The sequence below is a fragment of the Bufo gargarizans genome, chromosome 6 (genome assembly GCF_014858855.1).
Source record: "Bufo gargarizans isolate SCDJY-AF-19 chromosome 6, ASM1485885v1, whole genome shotgun sequence".
In the NCBI taxonomy this organism is placed as follows: domain Eukaryota; kingdom Metazoa; phylum Chordata; class Amphibia; order Anura; family Bufonidae; genus Bufo; species Bufo gargarizans.
The window spans coordinates 23,857,230-23,882,581 of NC_058085.1; the positions used below are offsets into that span (position 1 = coordinate 23,857,230).

Genomic DNA, 25,352 nt, shown 5'->3' on the forward strand with positions numbered 1-25,352 from the left:
ATGTGATCTCATGACTCCTCCCACACCTGATCACATGGTCATGACATCAACACAGGTCCTGTACCTTCTCCTGCAGCACAGCCTGACTCCTCCCACACATGGTCACATGGTCATGACATCATCACAGGTCCTGTACCTTCTTCTGCAGCACAGCCTGACTCCTCCCACACCTGATCACATGGTCATGACATCATCACAGGTCCTGTACCGTCTCCTGCAGCACAGTCTGACTCCTCCCACACCTGATCACATGGTCATGACATCATCACAGGTCCTGTACCTTCTCATGCAGAACAACCGGACTCCTCCCACACCTGATCACATGGTCATGACATCATCACAGGTCCTGTACCTTCTCATGCAGAACAACCGGACTCCTCCCACACCTGATCACATGGTCATGACATCATCACAGGTCCTCTACCTTCTCCTACAGCACAGCCTGACTCCTCCTACACCTGGTCACATGATCATGACATCACAGGTCCTGTACCTTCTCCTGCAGCACAGCCTGGAGCCCGACTCCTGCACATGGTGGTAGAAATTACAGCCCAGGAGGCTCCATAGTGAAGGGTTGTCAGAGGAGGACACGCCCGCCCCCAGGTAAGTGGAACACTCGTCACATCCACACATATAAGGCTCCTTCCGCCCTTAAAGGGGTTATCCTATTTATATAAATATATGTCCATGTGACTTATAACCTATCTAATAATACTTTTGTAATTTACATTTTATTTCTATAGTACCTGGATTCTGCAGGGCCGATGCGGTTCACGTGACCAGTGACGTCATTCACAAGGTTCCAGTGGTGACGTCTCATGTACAGGCTTCTCCGGCTCTGTACACGAAATGTCAGAGCCTTGTGTGTCCACCCCCCTCTCCCTGTATCTGGTTGCGGCAGGCTCCTGTGAATGATCGAGCATGCGTGATCCTCACCACTCCAGCAGCCTTGTGAAAGCAGCATCTCCCTTATCCAATCTAGTGCTGCCCCCCTCCCGCTGCACGTGGCTGCCGGTGTAGCGTTACATTACCCTACTTCGTGAGATTTCCCTACCTCCTGACTTCCCGTCGCACGGCTAATGACGTGAGGAGGCGTTCCTGAGTTTTGACGATCTGCGCATGCGCAATCCGACAGTTTATGGAGAATCTCAGCGGAGTTCAGCTTTACACCGGGACACTGCCCATGCGCAGGAGAGCCTCAGTAGAGAAATATTACGGCCCAGTGCGCAAGCGCTGCTAACTCCGGCCGGCGCATGCGCAGTGTCCCGGTGTGAAGCTGAACTCTGCTGAGATTTTCCATAAACTGTCGGTTTGCGCATGCGCAGATCGTCAAAACTCAGGAACGCCTCCTCACGTCATTAGCCGTGCGACGGGAAGTCAGGAGATAGGGAAATCTCACGAGGTAGAGTAGTATAACGCTACACCGGCTCCTGCTATCAGTGCAAACCCCAGAGCCCTGACCCACTTTGGACCTCAAAGCCACCCCTCCCCTCCCCCTGGACAACCACATACAAGTAAGCCTCGCCCATGTTTGAAGCTGACAAAGATTAAAGGCACAAGTCTTCAAATGTGACGGAGGTTTGTTTTTAGAGTAGCAGAGCTAAATGTGTCACGTGTAGTACACCGAGTTGTTCCAATGTAGGAAAATGAGAGCAGAAGGGCTGTGTAGCATGGATGTAGCAGTGCTAAATTTGTCAAATGTAGTGGCTTTCGGATCTTTACATGTGGTGCAAAGATGCAGTAGAGTGGACTTTGTCAAATGAGTTTGTCAGCTGAGATGGTCAAATGTAATGTAGGAGAGCTGAGATGTAGCAGACCTGAGTTAGCCAAATGTAGTGATATTCAGTTCTTTACACATAGTACTGAGTTCTACACATGTAGCAGTGCTTGGTTTGTCAGGTGTAGCAGAGATGTAACTAGGCAGAGACCCTCAAATGGGATAATCAGGGGCATAGCTATGGGGGTGCAGAGGTAGCAGTCGCTACTGGGCCCAGGAGCCTGAGGGGGCCCAAAGACCCCTTTGTACCAGAAGACACTGGTATAATAGAAGGTGGGAGGGCTCTGTTATAGATTTTGCACTGGGGCCCAGAATCTTCAAGTTATACCTCTGGCTGGAGGGAAGGGGTTTGGTCAAGAATTTGGCAAGGAAGGGGGGGCGTTTCAGTTTTCGCCTCAGGCAGCAGGAAGGCTATGTGTTTCCCTGCCCCTGGCCACAAAGCACTGAGGGAAGGGGGACCAAGCTGAACTCTTGCACCAGGGCACATAAGCCTTCAGCTACGCCCCTGGGGACAATGCTGGAGTTTTATTTCAAAGTAGCGGAGACAAAATTTGTCACCTGTAGTAAAATGTTTTCTTCCAATGTAGGAGATTGATATTCAGTAGAGCTGGGTTTGTCAGATGTAAGAAAGCTCAGATGTATGAGGGCTGTGTTAAATCAGTTTGACAGCTGAATTTATCAAATGAAGTGTAGGTGAGCTGAGATATAGCAGTGCTGACTTTGTCAAATGTAGCATATATACAGCCAGGTCCATAAATATTGGGACGTCGACACAATTCTAACATTTTTGGCTCTATACACCACCACAATGGATTTGAAATGAAACGAACAAGATGTGCTTTACCTGCAGACTGTCAGCTTTAATTTGAGGGTATTTACAGGTGTAGGAATTACACCAGTTTGCATATGTGCCTCCCACTTGTTAAGGGGCCAAAAGTAATGGGACAATTGGCTTCTCAGCTGTTCCATGGAAAGATGTGTGTTATTCCCTCATTATCCCAATTACAATGAGCAGATAAAAGGTCCAGAGTCCATTTCCAGTCTGCTATTTGCATTTGGAATCTGTTGCCGTCAACTCTCAAGATGAGATCCAAACAGCTGTCACTATCAGTGAAGCCATCATTAGGCTGAAAAAACACAACAAACCCATCAGAGAGATAGCAAAAACATAAGGCCTGGCCAAAACAACTGTTTGGAACATTCTTAAAAAGAAGTAACGCATCGGTGAGCCCAGCAACACCAAAAGACCCGGAAGACCACGGAAAACAACTGTGGTGGATGACTGAAGAATTCTTTCCCTGGTGAAGAAAACACCCTTCACAACAGTTGGCCAGATCAAGAACACTCTCTGGGAGGTAGATATACAGGTCCTTCTAAAAAAATTAGCATATTGTGATAAAGTTCATTATTTTCTGTAATGTACTGATAAACATTAGACTTTCATATATTTTAGATTCATTACACACAACTGAAGTAGTTCAAGCCTTTTATTGTTTTAATATTGATGATTTTGGCATACAGCTCATGAAAACCCAAATTCCTATCTAAAAAAATTAGCATATTTCATCCGACCAATAAAAGAAAAGTGTTTTTAATACAAAAAAAGTCAACCTTCAAATAATTATGTTCAGTTCTGCACTCAATACTTGGTCGGGAATCCTTTTGCAGAAATGACTGCTTCAATGCGGCGTGGCATGGAGGCAATCAGCCTGTGGCACGTGTCAAAGTCAACAATCAAGAGAAGACTTCACCAGAGTGAATACAGAGGGTTCACCACAAGATGTGAACCATTGGTGAGCCTCAAAAACAGGAAGGCCAGATTAGAGTTTGCCAAACGACATCTAAAAAAGCCTTCACAGTTCTGGAACAACATCCTATGGACAGATAAGACCAAGACCAACTTGTACCAGAGTGATGGGAAGAGAAGAGTATGGAAAAGGAAAGGAACTGCTCATGATCCTAAGCATACCACCTCATTAGTGAAGCATGGTGGTGGTAGTGTCATGGCGTGGGCATGTATGGCTGCCAATGGAACTGGTTCTCTTGTATTTATTGATGATGTGACTGCTGACAAAAGCAGCAGGATGAATTCTGAAGTGTTTCGGGCAATATTATCTGCTCATATTCAGCCAAATGCTTCAGAACTCATTGGACGGCACTTCACAGTGCAGATGGACAATGACCCAAAGCATACTGCAAAAGCAACCAAAGAGTTTTTTAAGGGAAAGAAGTGGAATGTTATGCAATGGCCAAGTCAATCCCCGGACCTGAATCCGATTGAGCATGCTTTTCACTTGCTGAAGACAAAACTGAAGGGAAAATGCCCCAAGAACAAGCAGGAACTGAAGACAGTTGCAGTAGAGGCCTGGCAGAGCATCACCAGGGATGAAACCCAGCGTCTGGTGATGTCTATGTGTTCCAGACTTCAGGCTGTAATTGACTGCAAAGGATTTGCAACCAAGTATTAAAAAGTGAAAGTTTGATTTATGATTATTATTATTCTGTCCCATTACTTTTGGTTCCGTAACAAGTGGGAGGCACATATGCAAACTGCTGTAATTCCTACACCGTTCACCTGATTTGGATGTAAATACCCTCAAATTAAACCTGACAGTCTGCAGGTAAAGCACATCTTGTTTGTTTCATTTCAAATCCATTGTGGTGGTGTATAGAGCCAAAAATGTTAGAATTGTGTCGACGTCCCAATATTTATGGACCTGACTGTGTGTGTGTGTGTGTGTGTGTATGTATATAATTATACAGTTGCAAGAAAAAGTATGTGACCCCTTTGGAATTATATGGATTTCTGCACAAATTGGTCATAAAATGTGATCTGATCTTCATCTAAGTCACAACAATAGACAGTCACAGTCTGCTTAAACTAATAACACACAAAGAATTTAATGTTACCATGTTTTTATTGAACACACCATGTAAACATTCACAGTGCAGGTGGAAAAAGTATGTGAACCCCTAGACTGATGACATCTCCAAGAGCTAATTGGAGTGAGTTGTCAGCCAACTGGAGTCCAATCAATGAGATGAGATTGGAGGTGTTGGTTACAGCTGCCCTGCCCTATAAAAACACACACCAGTTCTGGGTTTGCTTTTCACAAGAAGCATTGCCTGATGTGACTGATGCCTCGCACAAAAGAGCTCTCAGAAGATCTACAACAGGCATCCTCAAACTGCGGCCCTCCAGCTGTTGCAAAACTACAACTCCCAGCATGCCCGAACAGCCTACAGGTATCAGCCTGCAGCAGGGCATTGTGGGAGTTGTAGTTTTACAACAGCTGGAGGGCCGCAGTTTGAGGATGCCTGATCTACAATAAAGAATTGTTGACTTGCATAAAGCTGGAAAGGTCATAAAAGTATCTCCAAAAGCCTTGCTGTTCATCAGTCCACGATAAGACAAATGGTCTATAAATGGAGAAAGTTCAGCACTGCTGCTACTCTCCGTAGGAGTGGCCGTCCTGTAAAGATGACTGCAAGAGCACAGTACAGACTGCTCAATGAGGTGAAGAAGAATCCTAGAGTGTCAGCTAAAGACTTACAAAAGTCTCTGGCATATGCTAACATCCCTGCTAGCTAATCTATGATATGTAAAACACTAAACAAGAGTGGATTTCATGGGAGGATACCACAGACGAAGCCACTGCTGTCCCAAAATAATTGCTGCACGTTTACAGTTTGCACATGAGCGCCTGGATGTTCCACAGCAGTACTGGCAAAATATTCTGTGGACAGATGAAACCAATGTTGAGTTGTTTGGAAGAAACACACAACACTATGTGTGGAGAAAAAGAGGCACAGCCCACCAACATCAAAACCTCATCCCAACTGTGAAGTATGGTGGTGGGGGCATCATGGTTTGGGGCTGCTTTGCTGCGTCAGGGCCTGGACGGATTGCTATCATCAAAGAAAAAATTAATTCCCAAGTTTATCAATACATTTTGCAGGATAACTTAAGGCCATCTGACCACCAGATGAAGCTCAACAGAAGATGGGTGTTGCAACAGGACAACGACCCAAAGCATAGAAGTAAATCAACAACAGAATGGCTTAAACAGAAGAAAATATGCCTTCTGGAGTGGCCCAGTCAGAGTCCTGACCTCAACCCGATTGAGATGCTGTGGCATGACCTCAAGAAAGCGATTCACACCAGACATCCCAAGAATATTACTGATACTGAAACAGTTCTGTAAAGAGGAATGGTCAAGAATTTGTCACGACGGGGAGTGGGGGAACCCTCCCCCCATCGCGCAATGCCCTAAGCTAACGGGCCACAATGCAGGGAAAATGGAGCTGGTCACCTCCTAAAGCTTCCCTCAACAGGCCCTAGTCTCCTAGCTGTATGAGCCCCCTTCAAAGGTAAGAGGACTCATACCCACATGCCTAGAGGTCTAGGAATCCCTGCATTGCCCTACAGATGGTGACAGGGCAGAAAATGCCTGTATATCCACGACACGGATGACAGGCGTCTCCAGAGGCCCAGTAGCTGACAGGGTGCAAGACTATGGGTGAAACTGTACGGCAGGTAAGTGACACAGCAACATAACAAATGCTATCCACACTGCCGAGATGGAAGGACGGCTCCAGGCTGGGAAGCCCACAGTCTTGCTTTTGCTTAAACCCCTCCGGGAAAGAAAGCCCCTTTCAGAGCAGGTACGCCACAACACAAACCTTCAAACAAGGACCACACCAAAACAACATACACCAGGTGATAGAGGGATAACAGAAACACACTGGAGGGGACACACAGACAGAGCAAGGGAAACAATATAACAAATAAGGGGGGCTCACACAGACAGGAACATTCAGCCAGGGAGCAAAGCTCCTACACAGACTGACAAGCAAACGCTGGCCTCAGGCTCCAACACACCAACATATAAGGAGGCCAGAGGTCACACCCACCACACCACTAATCATTAACCCTGTGTAAACTAAAATGGGGAAACACCACAACCAAGGAAAAATGCCTCACATGCAAACCACGTTGCCAACGGCAACCGTACGTGCAGACAGAGTCACAACCTTACCAAGGATCGTGACAGAATTACTCCTGACCATTGTGCACGTCTGATCTGCAACTACAGGAAACGTTTGGTTGAAGTTATTGTTGCCAAAGGAGGTTCAACCAGTTATTAAATCCAAGGGTTCACATACTTTTTCCTCCTGCACTGTGAATGTTTACATGGTGTGTTCAATAAAAGCATGGTAACATTAAATTCTTTGTGTGTTATTAGTTTAAAGGGCTTCGGTCACCCCATTAAACCGTTTTTTTTTTCTTTACTAATAATCCCTACACTGCGATCTCATCATACATAAGCTAATTAATGATTTTCGTTCAGTAGAATTTGTTAAAAATCGATTTTTGAAATATGTAAATTACCTTGCTACCAGCAAGTAGGGCGGCTACTTGCTGGTAGCAGCCGCATCCTCCGATGGTAATGACGCCCCCTCTGCTTGTTGATTGACAGGGCCAGCGGACGGGATCTTTCTCTGCTGGCCCTGCCTGTTTTGATTCAATATCTGGCGCCTGCGCCGCAGCCGTACCTCTCTTCAATCTGCGCAGGCGCACTGAGAGGCGGCCACTCGCTCCTCAATGCGCCTGCGCCGGGTGTAGATGTGACGTCATCGGCGCAGGCGCATTGAGGATGGAGCGGCCGAGCGAGTGGCCACCTCTCAGTGCGCCTGCGCAGATTGAAGAGAGGTACGGCTGCGGCGCAGGCGCCAGATATTGAATCAAAACAGGCAGGGCCAGCAGAGAAAGATCCCGTCCGCTGGCCCTGTCAATCAACAAGCAGAGGGGGCGTCATTACCATCGGAGGATGCGGCTGCTACCAGCAAGTAGCCGCCCTACTTGCTGGTAGCAAGGTAATTTACATATTTCAAAAATCGATTTTTAACAAATTCTACTGAACGAAAATCATTAATTAGCTTATGTATGATGAGATCGCAGTGTAGGGATTATTAGTAAAGAAAAAAAAAAATAAAAAAAAAATAAAAAAAACGGTTTAATGGGGTGACCGAAGCCCTTTAAGCAGACTGTGATTGTCTATTGTTGTGACTTAGATGAAGATCAGATCACAAAGCGTTCACATACTTTTTCTTGCAACTGTATCTATATCATCTATATAACAAAACAAAAAACTTTGTAGGTTGATAAAACATGATACACTACACTTTCCCATCCTGCAAAGTACAAAAAAAAGTACTCAATTAGATGAGAAGAACAACAGAAATAAATAGCGCTAGTGTGAATGGGGCCTGAGGTGGGGATTTATGCAGGGAACCATTACTGGTCTAACAGCAGGCAATCATAGCCAAGTGAAAAAAACAGTGGCCTATCCAGAGCCTGGTCTCGGGAGGGGCACTTCCAGATTATTTTCTGTCCACCGCCACAAAGCAATGGTGCTTATAGAACAGACTCCACAGTGTAGCGGTATACTGTGTATTGTGGGGCACAGTGTAGAGGTATACTGTGTATTGTGGGGCACAGTGTAGAGGTATACTGTGTATTGTGGGGCACAGTGTAGAGGTATACTGTGTATTGTGGGGCACAGTGTAGAGGTATACTGTACATTGTGGGGCACAGCGTAGCGGTATACTGTATATTGTGGGGCACAGCGTAGCGGTATACTGTATATTGTGGGGCACAGTGTAGAGGTATACTGTATAGTATGTGGCACAGTATAGAGGTATACTGTATATTGTGGTGCAGTGTAGAGGTATACTGAATATTGTGGGGCACAGTGTAGAGGTATACTGTATATTGTGTGGCACAGTGTAGAGGTATACTGTATATTGTGTGGCACAGTGTAGAGGTATACTGTATATTGTGTGGCACAGTGTAGCGGTATACTGTACATTGTGTGGCACAGTGTAGCGTTATACTGTACATTGTGTGGCACAGTGTAGAGGTATACTGTATATTGTGTGGCACAGTGTAGAGGTATACTGTACATTGTGGGGCACAGTGTAGCGGTATACTGTATATTGTGTGGCACAGTGTAGCGGTATACTGTATATTGTGTGGCACAGTGTAGAGGTATACTGTATAGTATGTGGCACAGTATAGAGGTATACTGTATATTGTGGTGCAGTGTAGAGGTATACTGAATATTGTGGGGCACAGTGTAGAGGTATACTGTATATTGTGTGGCACAGTGTAGAGGTATACTGTACATTGTGTGGCACAGTGTAGCGTTATACTGTACATTGTGTGGCACAGTGTAGCGGTATACTGTACATTGTGTGGCACAGTGTAGAGGTATACTGTACATTGTGGGGCACAGTGTAGCGGTATACTGTATATTGTGTGGCACAGTGTAGCGGTATACTGTACATTGTGGGGCACAGTATAGAGGTATACTGTATATTGTGTGGCACAGTGTAGCGGTATACTGTATATTGTGTGGCACAGTGTAGCGGTATACTGTGTGGCACAGTGTAGAGGTATACTGTACATTGTGGGGCACAGTGTAGAGGTATACTGTACATTGTGGGGCACAGTGTAGCGGTATACTGTACATTGTGGGGCACAGTGTAGCGGTATACTGTACATTGTGGGGCACAGTGAATGCTATATGTGTATAACAAACATATTCCACATGAAAACTTACAGTTACTTGGCTTGGCCCTTGGGGATCTCGGACGCCACTTCACCACTTGGCCGGGGGCTCGGCGGAGCTGATGTGTTTTATCCTAATGAGAAAGATTTCATAATAAGGATTTGGAGAATGGGCAGTGGGGTCACAGAGTAGGGAGAGGCTGGTGCTGCTACTAGGGGTCATACCATGGGGGAGTAATAAAGACCACCATAATGCCCCCCCAGTAGAAATAATTCTCCTTATAATGTGACAGTGCAAAAATACCCCCTTGTAATGCCCCCAGTTGAGCTATTGTCCCCATAGTGCCCCCATAATGTACCCGTATAAAATACCCCTATATAGTGCCCCCAGTAAATGCCCCCATAGTGCCCCAGTCCCCCCTTCCTTCTAGTGCCTTTATAATGTACCAGTATAAAATGCTCCAGTAGATGCCCTCAATGTCCCCCATAATTTGCAAGTATAAAATACCCCTTCTTAGTGCCCCCCGTAGATGAACCCATAGTACTCATCTCCCCCCCTCCCCATAGCACCCACCATAATGTGTCCCAGTATAAAATTGTACTGTACAGAGCCCTCCATATAACATACCCCTTCTTTGTGTCCTCAGTAGATGCCCTTATAGTGCCCCCAATAATGTGCCAGTAACAAGAGCAACCCCCCAATCATGTGCCATTAATAACAGCCCCCAATCACGTGCCAGTAAAAGTATTGTGTATATATATTTTTAAAAAAAACACATACTTACCTCAGTGTCAGCGATGCAATGCAGGCCTCTTCCGGCCTGTGTCCCGCGCTGCACGGCTCAGGCGGGGCGATGACGTCATCCCGCCGCCTGTGCCAGCCTCTGATAGGCTGCAGGTCTAGTGCCATCAGAGGAAGGGAAAGGGACACGCCTCTCCCTCCCCTGCCTCAGCACAGCCATCTGTATCCGCCTTTGGTGTGGGGCAGCGTGTGATGTGTGCGAGGCAGCGTGCAATGTGTGTGCGAGGCAGCGTGCGATGTGTGTGCGAGGCAGCGTGCGATGTGTGTGCGAGGCAGCGTGTGATGTGCTATGTATACATGTGTGTATGTAGTGCAGATCTTCTGCCTGTGTGAACTAGGAGATAACCATGTGACAGACAGTGTATGTATGCAGGCTCGGACTGGCCCGCAGGGGTACAGGTGAATCCCCCCGTTGGGCCCCTGAGCAAGGTGGGCCCCTAGTCTCCAAGGGAGGATCGGCCATAGGCCTTACAAGGAGATTTTCCGGTGGCCGATGCCCAGGGGGCCTCCTGGGCCCTCCTCACGGTGGGCCATTGTAAGTTTTTGGGATAAATTTTGTGCTGCTGGCAGTATTTGGTGATGGACTGCAGTATTTGGCTCTGATGGGGTGGTATAATGTGCCACAATATAGTATTGATGGCCCTGCCTTCCATCAATTGGGACCCAACAATTTTTTCCAGGGCCACTTTTAGTTCCCATTCATCCCCTGCGGCACATAGCACAGTAGACTTACTGCACTACATACATATTGTAAGAAGGAACAAGGAGCCTTCTTTGACGGAAGATACGTGTCACCGAGGTTCCTGGCCTCGGTGAGGTAAGAACCGGGTTTTTTCCTGAAGTGTCAGGTCTGTAGTGCAATCTGACACTTCAACTGTTAGAATGGCTGTAAAGCCAATCCGGGCCGGTTCTTATTGGGAGCAGCCAAAGAGCAGGGTGGGTGGCTGTTCCCCACGGTGCCAGGCCGGGTTTTGGCTGGAATATAAAAAACCCAGCCAGCATGTTCAGGTGGTGGATTATCCTCCATGACAGAGGAGCTGAGGAGTCTGTGGTTTGAGACACTGAGGCATCTGTTTGTGTGAGCCATAGGCTGGGGAAACAGGCCACTAAAGACTGCTGCGGACTCTGGGTGAAAATCATCTGCTGACCAGGTGACGTCTTTTTGCACTGTGAACTTTGTGTGGTGTGAACAGGCACCAAAACTGAACACTTTATTTTGGCTTGTTTTCTTGCTATGTGTGAATAAACACAGAACTTTGATTTAAACCTTGTTTTTTGCCTCTGTACTGCGTCCGCTTACCCTGCCTACCAAAGCGAATCCCCACATTTGGTGGAGAATGCAGGCAAACGCAGTGAGGCAGGCCTGAAGGCCGAAAAGTTTTTGTTTATCCGGGCACAAGTGCATGTCCTACATTAAGCCGGCAAGGTTACGACCCGTATCCCCTGACAAAATGGAGGCGGTCGTAAAGGCCCTCGTGGAGGCTAACTTGCAGCAGCGGGAGGCTAACAAGCAGCAACAAGAAACGAACCAGCTGCTATTGCAACATGTGATGGCGTTGCAGGCGTCAGGAGCGTCCCAGAATGTCCACGATGCCCGGAAAGCTGTCCGCGCGGCGATTCCGAAGATGACTCCCTCGGATGACGTCGAGACCTATGTGGCGGTCTTCGAAAAAGTGGCCGTGAGGGAAAAGTTACCCCGAGACCAGTGGGCTGAGGTCGTTGCTCCGTTCCTAGCGTCCGGTCCCCAGCAAGTATTGTTTGATCTCCCCGATGATCAGGCGGCCGACTACCCGACAGTAAAAGGTGAGATCCTGGCGAGACTCTGGGTGAATGTATTGGTCCGGGCCCAGAGGGTGCATCAGTGGGAATTTAACCCGGCTGAACCCGCTAGACCACAATATTATGATCTGCTGCACCGTTTGCAAAAATGGCTGCAGCCGGACATGTTGACTCCCACTGCTATGTTGGATCGGCTGTTGGCGGATGTGTTTTGGAGGGCTTTGCCGTACCCTCTCCAGCACTGGATCGGCCAGGTGTCTCCGAATAATGCCCTGGAGATGGTCGACCTGGTGGAGCGCTATGAGGCCACCAGAAATCTACAGGGGGGTTCTTTTGGGAGGGGGCCAGTCAAACCCCGGAAAACTCCACCCCAGACCCGGCGGCCGGTGCCAGCTAGACCCACCCGGGATGTACCCCCTGCCGACCTAAACCCGGTGGTCTGCTGGCGTTGTCAGGAGCCTGGACACATAAGGGCGGACTGTCCCCATCGGGGGGAACCCATGGACACCAACTATGGCTTCCGCCACTCATTATATGCCAGGATGTTGTGTGCCACCAGAACTTCAGAGACTATGGACAATAGCCACCTGTGCCAGGTGAAAGTGGGGGGCACTCTGGCGGTGGCTCTGCTGGATTCAGGGAGCCTGGTGTCCCTGGTAAGAGCTGCCATGGTGCGGCCGGCTGAGTATACTGGCCGAAGAGTCGGTGTTGTTTGCATACATGGGGACTTAAAGGAGTATCCCACCGCCCTGGTCTCTCTGTCAATGGTGGCCGGCAGGTGGATGCATGAGGTGGCCGTCGCCACAAAGCTACCATATGAATTGATCATTGGGAGAGACTTCCCCGGGTTCCCGGCACTCTGGCCGGATACGAAAGTTACCCGGGAGACAGATGTACCCCTAGCAGAGTGGCCTGACTCAGGGGGGAGGCCAGAACCTTGGGAACCTGAGTCAGAAGGCCCAGCAGTAGGGGTGACCGCCACTTCGGTGGAAGAGGGGGAGACAACCCCGTTAAGTGTGATGGGAGACGTAGAGGATTTGCCGCCGGGTCCTGAGCTGGCAGACCTCAATGTCTCTAGGGATAATTTCGGTACAGCACAACACCAGGATCCGACTCTATCTCGAGCGTGGGAAAATGTGGTAGAGTGGAGGGTGAGCCGCAACAACCGGGGGCCGAATCTATGTTCCCCCGTTTTGTGGTTCAACAGGAGATGCTGTACCGGGTAAATAAACTACGGGGTGAACATATTGAACAGCTGGTGGTGCCCCAGGCATATCGCAAGCTTGTGTTGAAATTAGCCCACCAACATGTTCTTGGGGGACACCTGGGCCAGCAGAAAACGCAGGACCGGATTTTACAGCGGTTTTACTGGCCCAGTGTGTTCAGAGAGGTAGAAGAGTTTTGCAAGTCTTGCCCAACCTGCCAGATAACCAGCCCCCGGACACATTTCCGTAGTCCTCTGGTCCCTCTCCCGATTATTGAGGTTCCCTTCGAGCGGATCGCTATGGATCTTGTAGGCCCAGTACCGAAGTCAGCTAGAGGGCACCAGCACATCCTGGTCATCCTCGACTACGCCACACGGTACCCGGAGGCGGTGCCACTGCATCATACGTCAGCCAAACTCATAGCTAAGGAGTTAATGGAAATGTTTTCTAGAGTGGGTCTGCCTAAGGAGGTTCTAACTGACCAAGGGACCCCATTTATGTCCAAGGTCATGAGGGAACTCTGTAAGTTGCTCCAAATAAAACAGTTACGGACATCCGTGTATCATCCGCAAACGGATGGCCTGGTAGAGAGGTTTAACCAGACGTTAAAAAATATGCTGAAAAGAGTGGTGTCTAAGGATGGGAGGGACTGGGACCTTCTGCCCTATCTCATGTTCGCAGTGCGAGAAGTGCCCCAGGCCTCTACTGGGTTCTCGCCCTTCGAACTACTATACGGCAGACACCCTCGTGGTTTATTAGACGTCGCCAAAGAGGCGTGGGAACAACAAACCACACCGCACAAAAGTGTTGTTGAGTATGTCACCCAGATGCAGGGACGGATGGAAACAGTGTTACCTCTGGTTAGGGAGCATATGGAGGCAGCGCAGCGAGCCCAGAGTAGGGTCTATAATCGGCAGGACCAGTAGATTACAAAGTACATCAGCCAGGGAGACGAAAGCCGGAGCAGGTGTACCATGTGAATCTGCTCAAGCCGTGGAAGGAAAGGGAAACCTGTACAGAAGACAGCCCACGACCAGGGTTCCTAGGGGAAGCGGTTTTGGCCCCTCAGTCTGAAGCAGGGGAAGCGGCTGTCACAGTGAAAATTGCTGACAGCCTCTCCTCTAAACAGGCTCAGGAAGCCAGGGAGTTCATAAGTCGGAATACGGATGTGTTCTCAGACCTCCCTGGACGCACGTCCGTAATCCGGCATGACATTGTCACTGAGCCTCAGGCGAAAGTCCGGTTAAAACCGTACCGGGTACCCGAGGCTAGGCGACAAGCCATTACGGAGGAAGTGCAGCTAATGCTCCAGCTGGGTGTCATCGAGGAGTCAAAAAGTGAGTGGGCCAGTCCGATAGTATTAATACCCAAGCCAGACGGGACATTGCGGTTTTGTAATGACTTCCGCAAACTTAATGAGGTGTCCAAGTTTGACGCGTATCCCATGCCCCGAGTGGATGAGCTTATTGAAAAGTTGGGCCAAGCCCGGTATTTTTCTGTGTTGGACCTCACCAAAGGGTACTGGCAGGTACCCTTGACTGAGGCTGCCAAAGAAAAAACGGCTTTCGTCACGCCAGAGGGGCTGTATCAGTACAAGGTATTACCCTTTGGTCTACATGGCGCTCCCGCCACGTTTCAAAGGTTAATGGATATTGTACTCCGTCCACATCGTCAATACGCTTCAGCGTACCTGGACGATATCGTTGTCCATAGCACCGACTGGGAAAGTCACTTGCCTAAAGTCCAGGCTGTAGTGGACTCCCTTAGGAAGGCTGGCTTAACCGCTAACCCAAAAAAGTGCTCGATAGGGTTAGAAGAGACCAAGTACCTGGGGTATGTCATTGGGCGCGGAGTGATCAAACCTCAGGTGAACAAAATTGAGGCAATTAGGAATTGGCCCCGACCTGTCTCTACTCGGCAAGTAAAGTCGTTCTTGGGTATGGTGGGGTACTATATGAGGTTTGTCCCCAATTTTGCTACAGTCGCCGCACTATTGACAGGCCTTTTGAAGGGACGCAAGTCAGTGACGGTCCACTGGAATGAGCAGGCGGAAAAGGCTTTCTCCGCTTTGAAGTCGGCTCTGTGTGGGTCCCCGGTTTTGGTGACGCCCGACTTCAAAAGGGAGTTTATAGTGCAGACCGATGCCTCCGAGGTAGGTCTCGGTGCTGTACTATCTCAAGATATTGACGGGGAGGAGCATCCCGTTGTCTTCCTCAGCCGGAAGCTCACCCCAGCCGAGACTAGGTACAGTATAGTGGAGAGAGAGTGCCTGGCCATCAAGTGGGCACTCGAGTCTCTCCGCTACTACCTTTTGGGGAGAAGGTTCCGTCTGGTGACCGACCACTCCCCTCTGAAATGGATGAGCCAGGCCAAAGAGAAGAATGCTCGGGTCACCAGGTGGTTCTTATCTTTGCAAAATTTTAAGTTTTCCGTGGAACACAGGGCAGGCAGGTTACAGGGAAACGCGGATGCCCTATCCCGCGTACACTGTCTGGCAAGTGTTCACCCCCTCAGGGTTGAACAAAGGGGGGAGGTATGTAAGAAGGAACAAGGAGCCGTCTTTGACGGAAGATACGTGTCACCGAGGTTCCTGGCCTCGGTGAGGTAAGAACCGGGTTTTTTCCTGAAGTGTCAGGTCTGTAGTGCAATCTGACACTTCAACTGTTAGAATGGCTGTAAAGCCAATCCGGGCCGGTTCTTATTGGGAGCAGCCAAAGAGCAGGGTGGGTGGCTGTTCCCCACGGTGCCAGGCCGGGTTTTGGCTGGAATATAAAAAACCCAGCCAGCATGTTCAGGTGGTGGATTATCCTCCATGACAGAGGAGCTGAGGAGTCTGTGGTTTGAGACACTGAGGCATCTGTTTGTGTGAGCCATAGGCTGGGGAAACAGGCCACTAAAGACTGCTGCGGACTCTGGGTGAAAATCATCTGCTGACCAGGTGACGTCTTTTTGCACTGTGAACTTTGTGTGGTGTGAACAGGCACCAAAACTGAACACTTTCTTTTGGCTTGTTTTCTTGCTATGTGTGAATAAACACTGAACTTTGATTTAAACCTTGTTTTTTGCCTCTGTACTGCGTCTGCTTACCCTGCCTACCAAAGCGAATCCCCACAATATATTCAATGTACAGCACCTTAACCAGCCTATGTTCACATAAAAAACTTGATAGATTTATTACATTTGAATTTAGTGGTACAGTAGGCCCCAAAATAAATTTTACTGGTGGGCCCAAGGCACCCCAGTCCGACACTGTATGTATGCTAGGTTAGGTTGCAGGGGGTTAGGTTGCAGTGCAGGGGGCGGGGAGGGGCAGATTATTCACACCCACAGGCATTGTTGGTACACGCCCCCTCAGCTTTACTGCAGCATGTAAACAAAGCAAGAATAACAGAACCATGCAAAGGTGTAAGTACGGGTTTTCTCTTAAATGGAGTCTGTCACCACTATATGACCATATACAGCACTTGCATGGCGCTGTAGCACACCTACACATGATTCTAATGGTACCTTTCGTAATTTTCTTTAGACATTCGGACGCAGGAAAAACTATGTTTATTTAATATGCAAATGAGCACTCGCAAATGCCCAGGGGCGGAGTTCCGTGTGTAGGTGTCCAGGCTGCTCTGCCTTTTTAACCGTTACTCCTCCCCCAGCCTCTTCCTTTGCCCACCCTCCTATTCCCTTGTATCATCCCTAGGTCCGGCCGAGATCCCGCGCCTGCGCACTGCTTCGCCGGCTGGCGCATGCGCACTAGTTGAATTGATGCCGTACCCAAAGTGGGCATTGCAGTATGCATGTCCCGACCCGGCGAAGCAGTGCGCAAGCGCGGGATTTCAGTCGGATCTAGCAATGATACAAGGGAATAGGAGGCAAAGGAGTAACGGTACCATTAGAATCATGTATAGGTGTGCTACAGCGCCATGTAAGTGCTGTATATGGTCATATAGTGGTGACAGACTCCCTTTAAGAAATTAAGCGTAACTAATGTATATGTAAGTCCTGATTAGTGATGGACAAACATCGGCCGGGACGGTTCCCAAAAGCATCATCATCTAGCCCAGGGATAGATGTTTTTTGCTTTCCCTCCTGGATTCACGGATGTGCACTGGAACCCCCAGGATTGTGGTAGGACATATGGTTTCTGATTTGGTGCCGCCGAGCACCTGATTTAGTGCCGCCGAGCACTTGTTATTGGCTACCACATCTATGCTTTTTGCTTAACTTTAATAATTTTATTTATTTTCATTTTGAGGGATATCTTTTAGGGTCCATTCACACGTTCGCAAAATGGGTCCACATCCGTTCCACAATTTTGCGGAACGTGTGCAGACCCATTCATTTTCAATGGGGCCGGAATGTGCTGTCTGCATCCGCATTTGCGGATCCGCACTTCCAGATCTGTGCTTCCGTTTCAGCAAAAAAATAGAACATGTCCTATTCTTGTCCGCAATTGCGGACAAGATTAGGCATTTTATATTATAGTGCCGGCGTTGTGTGGTCCGCAAATTGTGGAATGCACATTGCCAGTGTCCGTGTTTTGCGGATCCGCAATATGACACTAGCTAATTTATTCACTGCACTTGCCTCTGTGAAATTGAAGAGAAGCGCGGTAATCTAGCACAGGCGCACTGGCAGAGGCATCGAAGTGCGCATGCACCGTCTTTCTGGCCTCTGCCAGTGCGCCTGTGCTAGATTACGGCGCTTCTCTTCAATTTCACAGAGGCAAGTGCAGTGAATAAATTAGCTAGGAAGCGGCTCAGGGTGGGGAGGAGATCTGTGAATGACACTGAGGGGGGGATCTGTGGATGACACTGAGGGGGGGATCTGTGGATGACACTGAGGGGGGGATCTGTGGATGACACTGAGGGGGGGATCTGTGGATGACACTGAGGGGGGGATCTGTGGATGACACTGAGGGGGGGATCTGTGGATGACACTGAGGGGGGGATCTGTGGATGACACTGAGGGGGGGATCTGTGGATGACACCGAGGGGGGGATCTGTGGATGACACCGAGGGGGGGATCTGTGGATGACACCGAGGGGGGGATCTGTGGATGACACCGAGGGGGGGATCTGTGGATGACACCGAGGGGGGGATCTGTGGATGACACCGAGGGGGGGATCTGTGGATGACACCGAGGGGGGGATCTGTGGATGACACCGAGGGGGGGGATCTGTGGATGACACTTAGAGGAATCTAGGGAGGGGTGTGGGGATGTTGGGGTGGGAGGTCCTGGAGGGGTGTCTGGGTGGGAGCTCTGGAAGGGGTGGGAGGTCCGATAGGTATGTGGGGGTGGGGGATCCGGGAGGGGGGCCCATAAATTATTTTGCTATGGGGCCCAGTCATTTCTAGCTACGCCCCTGATTGGTAAGATTGGGCAGGCACTGGAGCGATAGAGCACCCTGCTGTAGGAGAAGCCAGCGGGAGATGAAAGGAGGAAGGGCCAGCTCCTGGTGGTGTTGGGCACACGGCGCAAACATGGCGGTGGAGGATCTGACTGAAGCCTAAAGACCAGACATCAAGGTAGACCTGCAGAAGAAGGTGACAGCGCAGTATGTGATGTATACATGTGTGTAATGTATGTAGTGCAGTGTGTGATCATCACATACTGCACTACATACATTACACACATGTATACATCACATGCCCCCTCACAGTAATAATGCCAAGATATGTGCCCTCTTCACAGTAGTAATGCTCACACATGCCCCCTCACAGTAGTTATGCCCAGATATGTGCCCCCTCACAATAATAATGCCAAAATATGTGCCCTCTTCACAGACGTAATGCTCACACATGGTCCCTCACAGTAGTTATGCCCAGATATGTGCCCCCTTACAGTAGTTATGCCTAGATATGTGCCCCCTCACAGTAGTTATGCCCAGATATGTGTCCCCTCACAGTAGTTATGCTAGATATGTGCCCTCTTCACAGTAGTAATGCTCACTAGTGCCCCCTCACAGTAGTTATGCCCTGATATGTGCCCTCTTCACAGTAGTTATGCCCTGATATGTGCCCTCTTCACAGTAGTTATGCCTGATATGTGCCCCCTCACAGTAGTTATGCCTGATATGTGCCCCCTCACAGTAGTTATGCCCAGATATGTGCCCCCTCACAGTAGTTATGCCCAGATATGTGCCCCCTCACAGTAGTTATGCCCAGATATGTGCCCCTCACAGTAGTTATGCCCAGATATGTGCCCCCTCACAGTAGTTATGCCCAGATATGTGTCCTCTTCACAGTAGTTATGCCCTGATATGTGTCCTCTTCACAGAAGTTATGCCCTGATATGTGCCCACTTCACAGTAGTTATGCCCTGATATGTGCCCCCTCACAGTAGTTATGCCCAGATATGTGCCCCCTCACAGTAGTTATAACCAGATATATGCCCCCTCACAGTAATAATGCCAAGATATGTGCCCTCTTCACAGACGTAATGCTCACAAATGCCCCCTCACAGTAGTTATGCCCAGATATGTGCCCCCTGACAGTAGTTATGCCAGATATGTGCCCTCTTCACAGTAGTAATGCTCACTAGTGCCCCCTCACAGTAGTTATGCCCAGATATGTGCCCCCTCACAATAGTTATGCCCTGATATGTGCCCTCCTCACAGTAGTTATGCCCTGATATGTGCCCCCTCACAGTAGTTATGCCCAGATATGTGCCTCCTCACAGTAGTTATACCCTAATATGTGCCCGCTTACAGTAGTTATGCCTAGATATGTGCCCTCTCACAGTAGTTATGCCAGATATGTGTCCTCTTCACAGTAGTAATGCTCACACGTGCCCCCTCACAGCGTTTGCATTTCTTTCTGGCAAAGCTACCTGGTTCCGGCTACCTGGTTTCTGGCAAAGCTACCAGTTTTTTTTTTTTAGTTATATACGATGCTTTTTGATAATAAGTAAATGTAGTGGTGCTATAATGTGGACCCCAGACCTCTCTGATGTCCTGCAGGCTGGCGCTGTGGAAGCATACGGTTGGTCAGGCAGCAGAAAGGCTCTGGGGCTGTCATTGTGTGCTCTGGAACTTTTCCCTTCACAGCCACTACTATCTCTCTCTCCTACAGTGCAGACTCTGCAAGAGGCTTTCCGTTTGCTCTCCGTCCTCATAAAAGTCTATGGGAATCAAAACTGATCCATCTGGTTCCCATTATGCAAGACGGAAAACAAAGTCCTGTTGACAGGGACCCAGACGGATCTGTTATGCTTTCTCATAAACTTCTATTAGGACAGAGCAAAACGGAATCCTCTTAAAGGTTTCCGTTTTGCATTCCATCTGGCCATTCCGTTATATTCCATTTGAAACTGAACCTATAACGGAATGGCATAATGCAAATGTGAACTCACCCTTAGGAATAGATTGTTTCTGAATACTCAAGCGTACTGAGGAAGAAAGGAAAACTCTTCAAAGCTTGTCTTAAGTATTAGGTTAGTACAATAAAAATTGACACACTGTTATGGAGGATCTGTGGATATAATATATATTTTTATATATATATATATATATATATATATATATATATACAGGTCCTTCTAAAAAAATTAGCATATTGTGATAAAGTTCATTATTTTCTGTAATGTACTGATAAACATTAGACTTTCATATATTTTAGATTCATTACACACAACTGAAGTAGTTCAAGCCTTTTATTGTTTTAATATTGATGATTTTGGCATACAGCTCATGAAAACCCCAAATTCCTATCTAAAAAATTAGCATATTTCATCCGACCAATAAAAGAAAAGTGTTTTTAATACAAAAAAAGTCAACCTTCAAATAATTATGTTCAGTTATGCCCTCAATACTTGGTCGGGAATCCTTTTGCAGAAATGACTGCTTCAATGCGGCGTGGCATGGAGGCAATCAGCCTGTGGCACTGCTGAGGTGTTATGGAGGCCCAGGATGCTTCGATAGCGGCCTTAAGCTCATCCAGAGTGTTGGGTCTTGCGTCTCTCAACTTTCTCTTCCCAATATCCCACAGATTCTCTATGGGGTTCAGGTCAGGAGAGTTGGCAGGCCAATTGAGCCCAGTAATACCATGGTCAGTAAACCATTTACCAGTGGTTTTGGCACTGTGAGCAGGTGCCAGGTCGTGCTGAAAAATGAAATCTTCATCTCCATAAAGCTTTTCAGCAGATGGAAGCATGAAGTGCTCCAAAATCTCCTGATAGCAAGCTGCATTGACCCTGCCCTTGATAAAACACAGTGGACCAACACCAGCAGCTGACATGGCACCCCAGACCATCACTGACTGTGGGTACTTGACACTGGACTTCAGGCATTTTGGCATTTCCCTCTCCCCAGTCTTCCTCCAGACTCTGGCACCTTGATTTCCGAATGACATGCAAAATTTGCTTTCATCCGAAAAAAGTACTTTGGACCACTGAGCAACAGTCCAGTGCTGCTTCTCTGTAGCCCAGGTCAGGCGCTTCTGCCGCTGTTTCTGGTTCAAAAGTGGCTTGACCTGGGGAATGCGGCACCTGTAGCCCATTTCCTGCACACGCCTGTACACGGTGGCTCTGGATGTTTCTACTCCAGACTCAGTCCACTGCTTCCGCAGGTCCCCCCAGGTCTGGAATCGGTCCTTCTCCACAATCTTCCTCAGGGTCCGGTCACCTCTTCTCGTTGTGCAGCGTTTTCTGCCACACTTTTTCCTTCCCACAGACTTCCCACTGAGGTGCCTTGATACAGCGCTCTGGGAACAGCCTATTCGTTCAGAAATTTCTTTCTGTGTCTTACCCTCTTGCTTGAGGGTGTCAATGATGGCCTTCTGGACAGCAGTCAGGTCGGCAGTCTTACCCATGATTGCGGTTTGGAGTAATGAACCAGACTGGGAGTTTTTAAAAGCCTCAGGAATCTTTTGCAGGTGTTTAGAGTTAATTAGTTGATTCAGATGATTAGGTTAATAGCTCGTTTAGAGAACCTTTTCATGATATGCTAATTTTTTGTGATAGGAATTTTGGCTTTTCATGAGCTGTATGCCAAAATCATCAATATTAAAACAATAAAAGGCTTGAACTACTTCAGTTGGTGTGTAATGAATCTAAAATATATGAAAGTCTAATGTTTATCAGTACATTACAGAAAATAATTAACTTTATCACAATATGCAATTCTTTTTAGAAGGACCTGTATATACATACATACATGCCCGCGGGGTGTGTGTTTGTGCTTTAGGGTGCACACCCTAATGCAATAGGCTGCGCCAGCCTATGGCGGTATTTGGCCGGGCCTAATGCGGCTCTACGAATGGTGAGGCCTGAACGAGTACAGGCGATAGTAGATTGGGTCGCTGACAGTGCCTCCAGTTCCTTCACATTGTCTCCCACTCTGTCTCCTGCTGAAAGATCAGAGTTGGCACCTGCAGCCGATGTCCATCAGTTTTTCACCTCACCCCCTTGCAAATCAGCCAAGCAGTCTGAGTCCCAAGTCATGCATCAGTCTCTTCTGCTTTTTGATGACTCTGTTAGCAGGGTTTCCCAGGGCCATCCACATAGCCCTGCCCCAGAAGTGGAAGAGATTAAGTGCACCGATGCCCAACCACTTATGTTTCAAGATGAGTACATGGGAGGACCATCGCAGCACGGATGATGACGAAACACAGGTGCCAACTGCTGGGGCTTTCAAAAGTGTGCAGCACCGACAAGGAGGGCAGGTGTGAAGACTGGGCGGAAGATGATGTGGAGGACGATGAGGTCCTCGACCCCACATGGAATCAAGGTCATGCGAGTGACCTATGTAGTTCGGAGGAAGAGGCAGTGGTCGCAGAGCCACCAGCACAGCAGAAGAGGGAGCAGGGTGCAAAAGCGGAGCGGCCGTTCCCTAGACAGTACGCTTACTTCTCCCTGTATAGGCTCCGGTATCTTCAGATTTTCGGCTCAACTGGGAGGAGCCTGCCGGCGTCTCCTTTTTCCAGGCTCAGGGCCGTGCCCGGACCCAGTTGCTCCTGGGGGGCCCAAGGCAGCTGCCTCTTGAGCCCTGACTCCGCCCCTTGGGCAGAAAGAAGACAATTCTATCAGGTTATAAAACATCAGTTTACTGTATTTATAAGGTGGACAGGGGGGCTACTTATATGTTTTTATTACACATTAGAAGACCTGTGCAGTCATATATACAGCTAAATATGCTTATTGGGCCTGTCAGTGTCCATTTAACTTAGCGTCCCGTTCAGTTCCTTTTTCCTACTCTACTGCTGCTTTGTGGATGGTACGAAGCATGTAAGGCCTGTCCTACACCCAAAACCTTCATCATCTCCTGCATCACTTCACCTGTGAAGTGAACACCTGTGTCATTTTCAATTATCTAAGGTACCCTATACCTGCACACAACTTCGGCCATAATCTTCTTTACTTCTTTTGGTACGGTTTTGGCCATCCTGAAAACAAGTCATCACATATCAATACATACTCATACATGCCCACCTTGGGTAGTTGAAGGTAGTCTGCAAACGTTGAAACAGATACAAAAAGCAAGACGTGTTTCTTGGGTACCTTAACCACCTTGCCCACGTTGTTCTGGGCACAAATCATTTATCCTTGAGTATGTCTGACTGTTACAGTGCTGAACCCTGGGGCATACCATATGCTACGTACTAAATCACACATAGCAGTTTTTGTCTGGTGCATCACTCCATGGGTTGCCTGTGCCATCGTGGAGTAGAGGGACCTGGGAAGGCAAAGTTTCCCATCTTATTTGTGGTCCCCCCTTTTCCATCCACCAGTCCCTTTCCTCCTTCCCTATCTGGTTCTGTAAGGTCTTAAGAACTTTCGGGAGACAGGAGGAGTTATTTCAGGGACCTGAACTGTGGCCACTTAAGACAGGGGTCTGCTTAGGTAATTTGGCAGCCATTTTTGCCACCTGATCTGCCGTGGCTTTCCCCTTTTGCCTCATCTGCATCGGTTTACAGTGGCCTTTCCTTTCGTTGCTATCATCACCCCTCATGTCAGTGACAAGAGGGCTTCCATCAGAGACCTCACTGCTTCCCCATTTTCGATGGGTTTAACTGAAGCGATCAAGGAGTCTCTGGCTTTCCATATGGGCCCATAGTCATGGGCTATCCCAAAAGAACACCTGGAATCCCAAAAGCAACCTATTACACCTTTTGGAGAGCAACATTGTCAGGCAACAAAATGGAACACTGCATTCTCAAATAACGGGCAACAAAACAATTATTTGGATTGTACGTTCATGAGGATAGATGTAATATCACCATCACTTTGTGGTTCAGAACTATCTCAGAGCTTTAATCAAGCATAGCTAGTACAACTACTACAGCTCTGATGCAGAAAGGGGCACCTCTGGCCATGGGATCAAGTCTGACTGAATAATATGCTACGGGGCGTTATTGCTGGCCATGCAGTTGGGTGAGGACATCTGAGTCATGGCCACTCACTCCATAACAATACAATCTAAATGTAATAATCTGATAGCCCAGTGTGGGGGAACACAAAATTGCCAGCTCTAGGCATAAAAAGCATCTACCACCTCATCTGTGAGGCGGTAGGGACTAAAGGACAAATCAATCACAGTGGAGTGAGTAGGGGTAATGGAAACCTGAGCCGACAAGGTGTGTGTGTGTATTGGGCACGATGTGGGTGTTAGAAACTGTGGCTTCATTAACGGCATGTAGGTCTTGTACCATCCAATGGTGAGTGGTTTTGCTTTTCTCAGCTTTTGGGAGTACTGATATAAACATGGACCAGGGAATTTTATCACTAATGGCCAACAAACAAAGTTCCTGGTCGTTGAGGGCACCTGTAAGCTACACAGTGCCGTCCTCCTAATAAGAGATACCAGCATGTACTTTTGCAAGCAAATCTGCACCCAGGAGGCAACAAGGGGTGTTACCACTGACCAGCAAACGGGCAAATCTAATATGCATGGTTTCTGTTGAAAAGGGAGCGTACTACTTTCCCATCCACTTCTACCCAAAGACTGGTGTCCTTGGAGAGTAAATCAGGGGAGGCCATGTTTGCTGTGCACAACTGTCTTGGCTGCTCCAGTATCAATCAAAAACGGGACTACTTCTTTATCACCCAGAGTGAGGGATATCATTGGGCCAGACTGAATCTGCTAAAAATGTTTAAAAGTAGAGCCGATACTGGATTTCCTGTTTCCTAATCTTGATCTAACTCCCCCCCCCCCCCCCCCCTTACCTGTCTTTGTGTTCTCCTTATGACAAAAAACATGGGTGTCTGTGGGGACGGACAGTG

The 25,352-nt window shown here is 48.2% G+C and overlaps 1 protein-coding gene across 1 annotated transcript in view; it reads left to right on the forward strand.

Annotated features, from left to right (window-relative positions):
• Positions 1 to 491: 491 nt before the first annotated feature.
• Positions 492 to 25,352, forward strand: part of LOC122940421 (oocyte zinc finger protein XlCOF7.1-like) — a gene marked incomplete at its 3' end in the record, with an annotated part of 48,073 nt that continues 23,212 nt past the window's right edge. Inside the window, exon 1 of the mRNA XM_044297095.1 lies at positions 492 to 603. The remainder of the gene's footprint in view (positions 604 to 25,352) is intronic.